This window comes from Erpetoichthys calabaricus, chromosome 2, assembly GCF_900747795.2.
Source record: "Erpetoichthys calabaricus chromosome 2, fErpCal1.3, whole genome shotgun sequence".
NCBI lineage: Eukaryota > Metazoa > Chordata > Cladistia > Polypteriformes > Polypteridae > Erpetoichthys > Erpetoichthys calabaricus.
The window spans coordinates 119955916-119972312 of record NC_041395.2 but is presented as its reverse complement, the minus strand read 5'-3'; the positions used below and the strand labels follow the sequence as shown (position 1 = coordinate 119972312).

The window sequence follows — 16397 nt, the reverse complement described above, 5'->3', positions numbered from 1 at the left end:
ACTGGTCACCAGGTAATCCTGACATACCTATCATAGGTTACTTGGAGCCCAGGCTTAAAAGCCATTTCAGCCTTATTGCCTATGAGTTAGAAGCTGGCAGGTTTTGGCTAGACGAGGGCTTATCTGGTTGGACGAATGAAGTTATGAAGTGATTGGAAGAGTGATTCAGGAAGAAGATGAACAATGGAAAACAGTAGTGTTGCAAGTTAACTAGCCACCCAACTGGAAAGTCTGAGACCTCCTTTGTTTAGATAGGTCCTAGAGGCCACCTTTTGCTTTTTTTTAATACACTCCCATTTTTTTGATACTATGGGTGTTATAGTTATCATTTGGGTGGAGGGATGGCACTTGAGAATCCCTGAAGTCCACATCAATTCGATAGTAATAAGCTTCTTCTGTTGTGGTGCTAATGAAGGCAAAATGTATTCTTTCTGAACGTTGCTGCTACCCCCTGTTTTGCTGGCATCTCATTCTTTAACCTCTCTTTGCAAATTAAAATTGCTGCATGAGCCACTGCCTAAAATAAAATAGTCATACTAGAGTAATGTACATGTATATGATTGACTGATATCGAATTGTAAGAAGCATTTGTTTATAGTCTTTACAGCTAAAGATGAAACAACCAGTAATTATGTGTAGGGGGCAATTACTTTTTCACACAAAACAAGAAGGTGTGAGACAGCTTTGTTCATTATATACACTAAATAAGTGTAAAGAAAATGTGTTTTTTGTTCATTTTTTTAATACTAGATATTGCTTAAAAACGAATACATTCAATGTCAAACATTTGATTTAATCAGGAAATGGTAAATATTTTTTCGGAGCACTGCATATCTAACAACTCACACATAATCTATGAGAAAATCTATATAATAAGTACAATCACCCAAACTCTTCTTTGCCAAGTTTTATGCTTCTAGTCACTCATTTTTTTTAATAACTATGCTCAAGCATATTACACCATTTTACGATTACTTCAAAATGTATTTACGCATTGCTTCTTGTGTGGAAGAATGTGTAATTCTAAGTTATTGCTGAAATGCTGCTTTGCCTATTGCCTATAAAGGCCATTTAACACAAAGTCAGATTCATTCTATAGTTCAACAATATGAAGTCATTCAATCTTCATATTATATACTTGTTTTTATTATTTAAATGAAAATAATTATCTAACTATTATCAAACTCACTTAACTCAGTGCATGGTCTAGGGAACTGAAGCTTGCCCCGACAGGAGATGGTGCAAAGGCAGGAACTAACTCTGGACATGCATTTGTTTTGCATATAGGAAGACAACCACAGTAACTTTAGATATACACCCAAAGACACAAAAAAAAAGAAAAGATGCAAACTACTAAAAAGAGAAATAAGAAGTGGGAGGATACTGGAAGTGATTACTTTGTACTTTCTATTTTGCTCATACTATGCTAAATTGTTCACATAATGTATATATATGAGAGCCACATTGCCATATTATGGACTGTTGGCAAACACATTGAATTTGCACTATGAATGTTTTGATCTAGTGGCAAACATTTTGTTTAAGGTGAGATACATGACTTTCACACATTTACTCTAAAGAGCTTTATTATAATTGCTTAATTTGTTTAGATCAAGTCCAAGGTAGAGGTTCTTGCTTTTAGCTTGTTGCCGCTGCCACAGTCCACTGTGACACTGAATTTGGATTAAGCAAGTTGGATAAAGAGATGGATATATTACTGTATATACAATATATTACTACTAATAACTAACAAAGTAGGGAAATTTGATCTTTAAATATTCTTTTCTACTAAAATGATTAATTAAATTAGCTGAAATGATCTAACAATCTATTAGATTATTCTTACAGCTATTGAAGAATCATTGAACATTGGCTATTGGTATATGCTTTTACATTTATGTTTTTATTTCTGATGAGTTCTGCTTTAATAAAAAAAACTTACTGTAGGAGCATGTTTTCCAGACCAACTGGTAATAATTGTGAATGCCTTTATGTTAGATTACACACATTGAAGTATTGCAAAAATTATGTATATAGAACATAAACATACATATGTTTTACCTTTTTAAACACTGATTTTTAAAAAATGCTGTATAACTCTAATTTTTTATTCAATCTACAGGCAGTCTGGTCTGGTGGCTGTTGTGCCGATTCTTAAATCTCAGTGTGTCACTCATCAGCCGGTGGTCTAATTATAATAATTTCACATGTAAACATCTCTGTACCCACGAAGTCTAATGAGAGGATGTTCAAAATAGAAACTCTTAAAGAATGGTAATTTGTGCAGTTGGTCTTTGTGCCAGTTTCTTCTGTGAAAATGCAATTTGTATCCACATTTTACTGTATTAGGCTCATGTGTTCAATCAGCCATAAGCATTCACCGTAAACTTTGTGAAATGGCTTCATAAGGATAATAATAATGGGAGCTTAAAGGACTGCAGCAGTTCAGTACAGCCCAACAATCTATTAAGCATTGGGCTATGTTGATGGAAGTCTGCGGCATGAGGCACCAGGACACAAGCATGTAATTTTGATCATAAATAACTCCAAAGTGTGTCCATTTAAGCAAGCAAAACTATGGCAGATGCATTGCAGATCACATTGAAATAAAGCAGGATCATCTCAGCGGTCCTTTCATTCCTACATTTACCTTTACCTGTATCCCCAATACTCTAAAGAAAAGCCGAAGAGACGGTAAAATGAGAAACTTGCACAGTATTAATCATCTGCCTTGATATTTACCCTCTGTTGTACATAATATTTAGGACACAACACTTTCATTAATGCTCGTCTAACATCCTTTCACTTTCACAGATAAAGGCAGACGATCTATCTCTGTTGTCTTATATCTTTCAATATCCCATCACCTAAAACTGTCAATTCTAGCTTTATTTCCCAGAAGTTCTCCTCCTTTTTTTGGATTATTTCAAACTATCTATCACAATGAAATACTAATGCTGTCTTTTGAGCATTGTCCTGACAGCACATAGCCCTGATTTAACGTCTTTTGCCACTGCTGCTTTCTGCTGCTAAGATAATAACTAGTAACCATTACATTGAATCAGTGATGGTTTAGAGTATCGGTTCAAAAAAATAGAAACAATTAAGTAATTTCTAATTGACACATACATATGAAAATTAAATATTTATTTATTACTCACAGGCAGCACATTGGGGTAGTGGCTAGCATTGCTTCCTCACCGCTTTACAGTTTTTAGTCCTGTCCACTGTATGGAGTCAGCACACTCTCTCCATGTGTGCATGTGTTTTTCTCTGGTTAATCTGGTTTCACTTTCATTTTGTTTAGTTTAAAGGCATGTCAATATTTGCTTGGTATGAATGAGTTGAAGTGTGCCCTATGCTGGGTTGTGTCTTGCCAGGGTTCAAATGTTTTAGAGTACTTGCGAGCAAGTTAACTAGCTGCTCCTTAAGATATGCACGGACAGCCACATGTTCAGTAGGCCCATTTTCCGTTCTGTTGTACTTGGTGTTCTCAGTGTCGTATTATCCTTCTCTTATAATAAAAACATATCTTGTTTTTTACTTGTGGCTTCCTTGTTTGGGTTTGGGACTTGAGAAAGAGAGGCCATTTCACTCCACCATGTATTTCATGAAGTACAGCCAGACAGTGGGTAAAGACTTGAAGAATATTTTCTTTTGCTAATGGACATGTAATAAATCCAAATTGCACATTTTTGCTCTAAAAACATGTTATTTGAAATATTTAAATAAAAGGTAATTTACCCTGACTTTAGTCAAGCTGCAATTATCAATACATTGATTATTCCATCTTATGAGCATCTGATCTTTGAATATTATTTGACCCGCACATCACTTGAGGTGCATATAAAATTTAAGATCAAAGCATTTGTCTGCTAGCCACAGCACAAACCACACAATTGTTTGTTCGTTCTCAGCTCCACATGTCCCTATGGAAGTCTCTTATTTTGTCTTGCATATTCTTATATTTCAGTATGCTATTTCCAATTTCTAAAAAATTTACACTTTGACTAGTTAAAGGTCATTTTAGACACATGTATGTAATGACATTTTCGTTAAGTCAAAATTCAAACTGCATGTGTGATTCCATTTTTAACACTTAAAACATTCTATTGAGCTGTCCCTTACAAATGTATTTAATTATGTTTTTAGTCATCAGAAATTAAAGAGATATTTTCATTCACATTTTAACTAAGCAAAGTCAGAAAGCAGATATCGGTAATTTCTTTCACCCTTAATTTAAATACACTATTGCTACTTACACACTACTATGTTTTCAAATACTTTAGTCTCTGTTTTTATCTTTTGTCCACATTACCCTGGTGTTTTTAACCCCTGAAAACAGAAACGCTCTCCACAACCGTCCAGGCCTGATAATGCATTCAAGACATACCGATATGGATGAGTGAAAATGCAGACATTTCTTAAAAACGCTGGCACAATTGTGCTCTAATTTATTTGTGCTTATTATAAAGGCCTTCCAAAATTGAATCTTGCTCATTACAATGATTTCATTCCCTGACTGGTCATTCTTCACAGAAAAACAAATATATTTGAACTCAGCGGACACAGAGGAATTCCTTTCCTGTATGCATCTGAATTTCATTTCGTACAGTTTGAATGCTGACCCACATGCGCAAAAAGCACATAACTTACCAGTCTCTGCACTTCTGTGATTAATCCCGTAGCCAACATTGTTAACAACTCTTCCAGGATTTTTCCACCAATGTGAGCTTGCTCCATGTAGGAGAACATCTATATCATATCTGTTTTTGGTTGTTCAGTGTGGAGGGTGATACTTTCATAAAAGATGTGAAAATGCAAGAGTTGACAGAGATCACTTTCTTTTAAAACATCATAGTGTGGACGGAGCCATTCAAATTAAAAGGCAATTAGAGATATTGCTCAATGAGACCTGTGCAGAAGCCAATGGGAAACCTTTTTAAATTAGTCAAAATGAAATCAAAGACATCCCTATATCAAATGTAAAGAAGTCAAAACAAAGAAACAAAAATACATTAACTATAAAAATACATACATAACATCAATTTTCTAAAGTTCTGCAACACAAACGGTAGAAAAGGGACTAGAGGTCTATAGACAGTAGAAAAGGGACTGTAGAAAAAACAGTTTTTGCTTGTTGGTGTATTTTGGCCAAGTATACAAAGTCACTTACACAGACCCAAGTGTGCTGTCTGGGGTATAGAGGTACACTGGCTGGTGACTGGAGGACTGCATCATAACACACCCCAAAGAGCAGCCTCTCATGTATCTACGTTGCATCTGCTGTGCTGAGATAAGCTTTGGTTAACCATGACTCTGAAACAGTTATAACAGGTTAGAAGATGGACTGAAGGATTAAGACAGCATTTCTCAACCTTTAAGTATTTGCGACCTGAGTTTTCATAACAGTTTTAATCGCACCCCCCCTAATGTTTTTTTTGAAACCCTAATAAAATTCATTCCTATATTTTTGCTGCCGATACAACCGCTACAAGTTTAAAATTTTCCTATGAATAGCGAAATTACGCCACATATGGCAACATTCGCGCCCCCCCAACTGCTGGATTAACAGAAAGATTTATAAAATAACTAAATCATGTTAATTCTTATCTATTGATATCCCACTGTTTAGGCCAACACTTTAGATCCTCTGCAGTTGTTTGGATAAAAAGTGTTTTACATTTCACCAACAAGACTGATGAACACAGAGTAACACTGAGTTTTATGTAGTCAACCTGACCCACCTGAAGTCTCAAGAGAAAATCACATTTCCCCTGATGAAACACAGTTTTCATCATCCTGTAAAATAAATGCATGAAAATCAAATAGAAACAATATATTTATTCCACAGTATAATATCGAACCAAAGCGAGGAGTAATATGTCTTAAATGTTAGCAACATTCACTGTAAAACGCTCCATATCACAAGCAGTGAAGTAAAACGGCAAGAGAATATAATGTTTAAAATACAATATATATTAGGTGGTGACAGATATATAGCTGAAGAAAGGTTATGTGTGAATTAATAATAAAAAAAAAGAGAAAAAAATGACAAACCAAAAAAAAAAACTCTGCACAGAAACACTTTGATTTGTGGTGCAATGCAATTCTGAAGCGTTGTTGCATTTCAGCAGTGTTGATTTATTTTTCTAGTAGATTCCATATTGTTACAAACTGTGCATGAAAACAAACTCGTTTTGGTTGGAAGAAAAACATTACAGTTTGATAAGCCTGCTAAATAAAGCACATTACTCTCAGGTAGAAGAGTTTGGATGCATGCATCATCATAGACCCTGTGTGGCAGCATCATGAGAACATTTATCTAGCTAAAGGGGATTTAGAAGTATATTTGGCCAGCACTGCATTTTGGTTTGGCAAGGACTTCAATTCTTGGGAGAGGTGACATCTAAAGTGAGAAAAATGTTGCCGTTCTGAATGGAGATAAACATGGGACTTGACATTCTCATTGTGCCTTTTATTCAGTAAAACTCCTTTAGTCCTGGGAGGCTGTTTTAATTCTGCCCTGAGGCTCTAAAACCCCCCATGTGAGGCAATATTTTATATACAGAACGTTTCTATTTATAAATTGTTTTCTGATAACTTTGGGGAAAATAAGATGGTCCTAGTCTTTGGAAGGATCTGCCTGAAAGAGGTTCCACAGGTTTCAGCATTTAAAATGTTATTATTTTACAATGGCATACAGCTGACTACAGCGGTTTATATACACTAGCAGGGTCCTCCATGTCATTTTCTGCTTTTTGTCTCTGTGGTTTTCATATCAGCTAGCCAGTCAATCACTCTTTATTATGCAGTACAATGATTTTTCATGTCAAGATGCTTTCTCAACCAACCAAGAATTCATTGTCAATCAAGATAAGATAATTTACAAGATGTTTGAATGCTTATACCAGTGGTGTGCCTAAAGCTTTTAACAACTCCTGAAATGTATGCAAATGTATAACATATCCATGACTCTCTCCCTAAATCTAATCCTATCCCCAAAACATGTCAGTTTCCCTTCAGAACATGACCAGATTCCTTCATTTTCCTCCAGATCAAGAGACATTTGTCTCGCAAAGATGGCATGGAAACATTACACAGCCATAACTCAAAATAAGCAAACATTACATTATGCTTACCCCAATTTTCTCCCATGACCCCCAAAAAAGGTCCTTTTACGGCAATGAGCAAAACTTACTGTTTCTGTACAGTAGGAAGCAATATGCTCCTAAATCATCCAGGTCATGTGCAGGGAAATGAACGGTGAGAAAGGTGGCAAAATAACAACAACAAAAACCAAAACCAATCATGAGACAAATTGATAATTTCATACTTAGCTTGCATTAAAAGTTATTTAGTATAAAATCCAAGTCAGGCTCTGTCATGATTTGGCAGGGTGAAGAACGCTGCTGTAACTTACAGGATGCTCGCTTTCACTTTCTCTGTCTCTTGTTCCTTCGCTGTTAACTGTGCTCGCGCTGTTATCATCTCCAGCTGATGTCAGAACATGCAGTGGTCAAGAAGGTGGGAGGTTATGGAGGGCCACAATTCAAAAGTCCCACAGTTGAAGTGGTCAGCAGTTGTGGTTCTCTAACATGTCCATGGTCCAGCAGTACTAGGGCTGTCTCAGGATGAGGTCATGGTTTTTTAGAACTGTAAGTCAATATTGGTTTGGCACAACAAACTATTCAGTGTTCAATAAGCATCTTAGCCCTATTTTGTAAGAAATCACTGGAAACAAAAAAACAACTCCTGGCAGAGCCCAACAACTATTATTCTTATACAGCATTATAATGAAAGCAAAAAGGAAGACTGTACAGTATAAAAAGGAAAAGGAGGAAATGTAACAGGGTCATGTCAGGTTGAGGACCATGCACTGGTACAGAGCGTTACTACACCCACCACATGATGAAACAACACCCTCCCAGGCTGACATACGGTCCAATCCCACCTCTGGAAATGACCATCTATTTGTCGCAGCCAGGTGCTATGTGGGTGTCCCCTTGGCCTGGTCCAGCCCCTCGGGTCCTCAACAATGAGTATCATGCAAGCTGGATCACCCTCAAGAATCGCGCCACTTGGCCGTAGTGCCGTAACTAATGCTACTTCACAATGCAAACCAGTACAAATAAAATATATATTGTATATGAAAGAATAATTTTTCATAATCAGTCTAAATACAGTGCATCGGAAAGTATTCACAGCGCATCACTTTTTCCACATTTTGTTATATTACAGCCTTATTCCAAAAATGGATTTAATTCATTTTTCTCCTCAGAATTCTACACACAACACCCCATAATGGACAGCGTGAAAAAAGTATACTTGAGGTTTTTGCAAATTTATTAAAAATAAATAAATTGAGAAAGCACATGTACATAAGTATTCACAGCCTTTGCCGTGAAGCCTCGAAATTGAGCTCAGGTGCATCCTGTTTCCCCTGATCATCCTTGAGATGTTTCTGCAGCTTAATTGGAGTCTACCTGTGGTAAATTCAGTTGACTGGACATGATTTGTAAAGGCACACACCTGTCTATATAAGGTCCCACAGTTGACAGTTGACAAACCAAGCATGAAGTCAAAGGAATTGTCTGTAGACCTCAGAGACAGGATGGTCTCGAGGCACATATTCTGGGGAAGGTTACAGAAAAATTTCTGCTGCTTTTGAAGGTCCCAATGAGCACAGTGGTCTCCATCATCCGTAAGTGGAAGAAGTTCGAAACCACCAGGACTCTTCCTAGAGCTTGGCCGGCCATCTAAACTGAGCGATTATGGGAGAAGGGCCTTAAGTCAGGGAGGTGACCAAGAGCCCGATGGTCACTCTGTCAGAGCTCCAGAGGTCCTCTGTGGAGAGAGGAGAACCTTCCAGAAGGACACCCATCTCTGCAAGCAATCCACCAATCAGGCCTGTAATGGTTAGAGTGGCCAGCGGAAAGCTACTCCTTAGTAAAAGGCACATGGCAGCCCGCCTGGAGTTTGCCAAAAGGCACCTGATGGACTCTCAGACCATGAGAAAGGAAAATTCTATGGTCTGATGAGACAAAGATTGAACTCTTTGGTGTGAATGCCAGGCGTCACGTTTGGAGGAAACCTGGCACCATCCCTACAGTGAAGCATGGGTGGTGGCAGCATCATGCTGTGGGATGTTTTTAGCGGCAGGAATCTGAGAGACTAGTTAGGATAAAGGGAGAGATGACTGCAGCAATGTACAGAGACATCCTGGATGAAAACCTGCTCCAGAGCGCTCTTGACCTCAGACTGGGGGCGACGGTTCATCTTTCAGCAGGACAACGACCCTAAGCACACAGCCAAGATATCAAAGGAGTGGCTTCAAGACAACTGTGAATGTCCTTGAGTGGCCCAGCCAGAGCCCAGACTTGAATCCGATTGAACATCTCTGGAGAGATCTTAGAAATGTCTGTGCACTGACGCTTCCCATCCAACCTGATGGAGCTTGAGAGGTGCTGCAAAGAGGAATGGGCGAAACTGGCCAAGGATAGGTGTGTCAAGCTTGTGGTAATCATATTCAACAAGACTTGAGGCTGTAATTGCTGTCAAAGGTGCATCGACAAAGTATTGAGGCAAAGGCTGTGAATACTTATGTACATGTGATTTCTCAGTTTTTTTTATTTTTAATAAATTTGCAAAAACCTCAAGTAAACTTTTTTCATGTTGTCATTATGGGGTGTTGTGGTGCAGAATTCTGAGGAAAAAAATGAATTTAATCCATTTTGGAATAAGGCTGTAACATAACAAAAGGTGGGAAAAAGTGGTGCGCTGTGAATACTTTCTGGATGCACTGTATATGAGTGTAAACCTTATTGAATACAGACCACTGTGACATATTGAATTTTGATTGAATTTTATTGCTGCATACATAATGGAATTCTCCTGATGAGCTCCTGAGCACCAGAAGGTGGGAGAAATGGTATCAACATACCCTAAACCCAGCATCGGACCACTGAAACTCTTCACACAACACCAGAGGATTTATTTGGACCCGTTCAGACTACAAATTGCTCCAAGGACAGCATGGAAAACTAGTTGTCTGGGTTCTGCCAGTCTCCCACGTAGAGTTTCTTGTTTTTCTTTTCTGACTCTAACATTTACTTAAATCATGCTGTCAATTAACCTCTGTGATTCTTTGTGTCTTCCTATTTTGTCTATTGTGAGGATGCCGTGTAATACTAATTGAGCTAAAAAAGGTAGCAATGTGCATTATATTAATAATCTGAAGCCAATAAAAGTTTAAACAAGAAATAATAATAAAAGGATGAATAGGATATATGGATTAGTTTGAAAAGAAAGTCCTGTCTGGAAATACTTTACAGAAAGTATTGTCACCATGTTTCCTCCAGGCTGCACTCTGTCAAGGCTACTCTCTTGGATTATTTTTCCCTTCTAGCGATATAACCAAGGCCAGATACGACAGATGTATCATGATGAATTTTAGGCGATCAGGCCACACTGATCCAATAAAACCCCTTCTCGCAATTATAGCCACCAAATGACTTGAACAACATTTCCCAGGTGGTAGAATAACTGAGCAAAATGTGGCAGCAACCTGCCTGTTTTTATTTAATATTCACTGTATGCAGGGATACTTTATTAACCACAGCTGTAAATGTCAGGTATAATATATAAACAGCAATAGCCATCCGTGAGCACGTGGCAACGTCTATTTCCTAGAACTCTGTATCACCTACCGATGGCTCTGCATCCCCTCATCAAATTTTTCTTTCATTGCAATTGCATTTGTCACACACACACACAAAATGTTAGACTTTTTTAATTACAATTTTGTCTCTAATGAGTGCATGGTGAAACAAGCTATGGCTGACTGCAGTACCCTGAAAGGTCAAGCTGTATGGCATACAATACATGTTTACTATACTAGTTAGCTCATAATGGCTTCCTGACCTACGCTCTACTGAGTATTTTAATTTATATTTTAATTTTAGAATTTCAATGAAGGCATTTTTTCTTTAACACACAGTAAAGGTGTCCCAAATAATGTTTTCTTCCTGGCCATACATATTTGTCACATGTGTGCTCTGTGAGACCAGCTTTGTTATATGGGTTGGAGACGGTGCACTGACCAGAAAGCTGGAGGTGGCAGAGTTAAAGATGCTAAGATTTAAATTGGGTGTGACGAGGATGGATAAGATTAGAAATGAGTACATTAGAGGGTCAGCTCAAGTTGGACGGTTGGGAGACAAAGTCAGAGAGGTGAGATTGCGTTGGTTTAGACATGTGCAGAGGAGAGATGCTGGGTATATTGGGAGAAGGATGCTAAGGATAGAGCTGCCAGGGAAATGGATGTGGTAAGAGAGGACATGCAGGTGATGGGTGTAACAGAGCAAGATGCAGAGGACAGAAAGATATGGAAGAAGATGATCTGCTGTGGCAACCCCTAACGGGAGCAGTCGAAAGAAGAAGAAGTAGTGCTCTGTGATGGACTGGTGCCCCATCCAAGGTCGTTTCCAGCTGTGTACTCCATGCTGTTGAGACAGGCATCATACTCTCATAACCTTGAATTCAATTAAGTGGATTCAGATATAAATGGATGGATATTTTTGTGAGGGCAAAATGTATGTCCCTATTAGACCAAGAGAATAAGAGACCTTGAATTGAACCAATTAATGTGTAATATGAATGATTGTAACCAAATTAAATGGATAAAGATAGAGCAATATTTGTTGAGTTGTATCTTTTCCTCAAAAGCACACACCACAAAGGCATGTCCCAGATGAGGGTAGGCACAGTTGTAAAACAAAACAAATCCAACATCTTCCATTGCCCGTTTAGTTTGAGAGGTGCTTCCCTGGCTATTCTGGAGACAGCTAGTTTTCTTACCCCGACTCAAAAGCCCACTCTTCCCAGCGCCATGGGCTCTTTGGTGCTCCACACAGGCTCTTTGAATATAAACTCTTTCCCCTTTCCCAATATGGACTGTAACTTCAATAACCTGTAAATTACTGAAGTGTGCTGTTGATATGCTGGAGGACAATTAAAGATTTGTTCATTGTCACAGGACCTTCCTGAAGCATTGTTGGTGCTTGGCCACCTAGCATTCGGTCCTCATCTTCATCCTTATCTTGCAGTGCATAAAGTGCTTTTCAGTGTTGAATTACTGCTTTGGTTTTAGAAATCCTGATAATGATTTTGTTTGTTGTTTTAGTATTCAGAGTTTTAGCCAGTTCTTTAAAGTACCTCTGTTTCTATATTTTCTTTATTTATATATTCTTTATTTTCTTTATCCATCCAACAGTTGGAAAACTGTTAAGGGTAAATTTCACACAAACATTAAGAAAGTTATTCCTTACACAAAGAATGATATACACGTGGAATAAAGCTACCAAGTAGTGTGGTAGACAGTAAGACTTTAGGAACATTCAAAACTCGACTTGAGTTTTTTTGGAAGAAAATACGTGGATAGGACTGGCGAGCTTTGTTGGGCTGAACAGCCCTGTTCTCATCTAGATTGTTCTAATGTTATTTACTGTACCTGTTGTTTTTTTTGTTAACCTGTTGCCCTGCTTGTTCTGTCTCCATTAGTTTTTTTTTTTTTGTTATTTTTTCACTATTTACTTTTTCTTTACTTCAGTACTTATTTAAGGTTAATAAATTTAAGATTTATAATTAGTATTTTAGATTTTCTGAGGAAAAAACGTTCTCTGTGTTCAAAGGCAGTTGTTTCTCTCACTGGGGATTAACAGCCTGGCAAAGATAAATGTATAGCAATGTGACAAGTACTGGTTAAAGATCAACAAAACCCAACCAAACCCCCTGTTCTACAACAAGATGGTCAAGCTCCTGGGAGTGCTTGTGATCTGACTACCCTTGGCTATTGTTTCCCTGCTGTGTACTGGCTTCAGTGAAATACTGGGCTTCACAACAGTCCCCTATAGCACTCTCCTTCACCTAGGACACAGAATGCCCTATACACTCAGATGTCATAGCTTCACTGTCGCAGCTGAAACGTCCAAACTTGCCTTCTCCCTTTTCACTGTTTTTATGAATAACCCCAATTATTAAACCCATAGAAAATTTTCCCAGCAGGATAATCCTTCAGAACAGAGATGATGTAGCAATTCACTGTCTAATTGCTTTTCATAAGTAAATACTCAGTATCTATGAAGAAACAACCTACCAAGTGCAATATTGATGGAATCAGTTAAATGGTAAACAGGTTTTACTTTGAATTAATTTTTTACATTTTATCTGGCCTCACCTCAACTATGTTGCTTGTTCTGATCAGTTGCCATCTTTGACCACTAGTCCTTTCATCTACATAATACAGTTTATACCTATAGTGGCATTCGCCTTTTTAATTCAAAGAATAGGATAAGACATGACATTTCGACAATCATGTTTCCATTTGGCACTATGAAGATTTGATTTATTTAGACTAATCAATAATAACAAAGTGTAGAGATTGTTTTCAAAGCGAAAGGTTGAGCAGTTTTAATAACATCAAACATATTTAATTGATATATTCTCTTTAACAACATGAGCATTCACTCAAATAAATTCAATTATATACATAAAACATGACATTTGACACAGGTCATCACTAAATACCATTAACAATTTTCAGCTTTATTTGCTTTAAATACATTACTCTGCTGCCATGTTTTTCATTTACAAAAAGTACCAACTCAAAATGATTCATTTGATGAATAACACAGCTTATTGGTCATCTCACGGTGAAAGTTAAAAAATTAAAAATGAAATAAAAGAGCAGAAAAGCTCCAAGTGTGCTAATTTATCCCACTGTCCAATTTTTTTCTTTCAGTATACTGATAATTATTGCCCTGGGGATCTGACTGTTCATCTAAAGTACAAGTTGTAATCCATCATTAGACGGATTTAAGGTTCAGGTACAAATCCTGATATGACTGTGCTTCATGCAATGTTTTATAAATGTGTGTAGACTCACTTCATAAAGATATATGAAGAGAAGGATGAGGTCAAGGGGACCTGAAAGATGCACAATAGTTTCATGTGACCTTTTAAAGAACTTTGTTCCATCTGTAGTCACATGCTACAGAATTAGTTTGGTGGTATGGATTGCAAATGAAACCACCCAATAAAGGTTCACACAAGTCTGGTTGTTTGCAAAAAACCTGCTGATTTACTCATGTTAGTCCATATCATGACCAATGTTGACTCCAAGTCATGTTCAGTTTCCTCAAAGATAAGTTGCCATTTTCACACTACGTTTTTAACATCCTGGCTGAAAAAGTGGTGGGTTATCAATAGTATTACTAAAACGTCAGCTTCTTGTCACTACTTTGACCAAGCTTGCACCTCAAAGAGGACTCAAGTTAAAAGGAAACCAGAAGATCTGCTGTAGTTTTGCTTTTTAGTCTCTCCACTACATAATATTGCAACACCCATTACTATTTCTAGGAGCCAAAATCCAAACATCTCAAGTCCCAATTCTAGTCTCCTTACCAAATGTACTTATGTAGCATTAATAAAGGGTCAAATCCAGAACAGTAATGCACATATTGTATCTGAATTGATATATTGTTACTGAATTTTGATACTTGAATTGTAAAGAATAAAGACTGTGCCACTATTCCAAAAAGCTGAACTTTCAGGAGGTGCACACAAAACACATGTGGAATCACTTGGATTATTGTTATGACAAGCAGATCCTTCAAAAGAGGTATAAAGCTCTAGTAACCTTAAGGATAACCTGAGAAAGGAAGCTGTAGGATAGGCTGTTCTGCACCTGTGAAGTGAGATATACAGTATAATATAATTTGGTCTTGTCAAGTACAAAAATAATACTATAATGCTGAATGAAATAAAGAAATAAAGGAACATAGCAAATGAAAAACAAAAGGAATTAAAGCGTAATCAGCTAGCTAGTATAGACAATGACAAAGTGAAAAGCAAATAACATTTGGACATAAATATTGCTAAAATAGATCACATAACCCAATGGTACAGTACAGTATAAAACATTTTTTAATAACAAAACATGGTTACTGTAATGTTACACTGTTCTGCACACATTGCCACATTATATCACGCACAATGCATAACTGTTCAAGAAGGGGGTAAAAAAAAAAAAAAAAAAAAAAAAAAAAAATTGGAAAACCTCACCTAAATCTCCACATGAGAAACACTTCCACACTGGTAGGGAGACAGTAATGCAGAATACCAGAATGGCAGCAGTTGCTAAGGTAAGGTGAACTCTACTAAGCCAGCTCATAAATGGACTGCAGCAGCCAGCTCACCAGTATGAGACACTGGGCTGTTGAGGGAAACCAGGGGGCAACTAGATGGTTCTTTAGCCTGATTTCCCCAATAGCCAAAACTTGAGTAGTAAGCCAACGTAGTACAGAAGGATTCAAGAGCTTTGGTAGTTAGACTCAGCAGGGTAAATAAGATTTTGTTTAACTTTTGTCTTTCTATTCGTACATTTTAATTCCCTCTTGTGTGACTTACTTTTAACATAAATCACACAGTGTTTATACTGTACTGTACATGCTTTACTATGAGCATGGACAGGTGCAAAAAGCAGCCTTTCTACTACTGCACCTGCTTTACTTCATATTATCAGACCTTCTAAAATTACCTGAAAAGCACTTTTTATATTGATTATTTTTTTTCCAGCGTAACACATGCATCAAACAAGTATAACATACACAGATTCAATTCTTAATAGCTAAAGTTACAGAAGGTGCAAAAAGGCTCTCAAGGCGTCTGTTTTCCACAGTGACAAATGTGCAAATAGACTGACATGATCAGAATGGCACAGCAAGTGTCACTAACTCTAATTCACCACTATAAGGAGTGTTGAACAAGTCAGATTCAAGTCAACAGCAGGATGATTGTTGGATGAAGCAGCAAACAAACCACTGCTAGGTCACAATTGTGCCAACTTAGCAAAGTACCTATGTGCCTCAGTACTCTGTTGGTAAACAAAAAATAGCAGAATACTTAGCCAAGTGTGTTAAAACGTAAGATGATTTTGCTGAAAATGAAGACACTTGTGAGCTGTGTTTTACTGTTGTGCTCATGGCGTATATGGCACAGCCCCTTAGACTCTGCAGTGGTTCCCAACCTTTTATATACAGTACCTTACTCTCCAATGTTTGATTTATGTTTGCAGCCCCTACAAAAGTAACATCACATTTGAAGATGAATAAGGTCAAATTTATAATTATTGAACCACAAATTGAACAACATACAGTGTTAAAAAATAAACTTTTAATTAAGCACATAAAAATTAAATAAAAATGGATCAATCTACCTTTATAAATGTAAATAATCTTGTAAATATATCCCCTGTGAAGCTTAGACACTTGATTTACAATCTGTGGGTTGTGGTATTCTACAAAGCATCAAGCACTGCAAGGAAATGACCACGATTG

At 37.3% G+C, this 16397-nt stretch overlaps 1 protein-coding gene across 2 annotated transcripts in view; it reads right to left on the bottom strand.

The window, feature by feature from the left end:
* schip1 (schwannomin interacting protein 1) overlaps positions 1-16397 on the bottom strand; it is a 982269-nt gene that overhangs the window by 591886 nt on the left and 373986 nt on the right. The window lies entirely within an intron of this gene.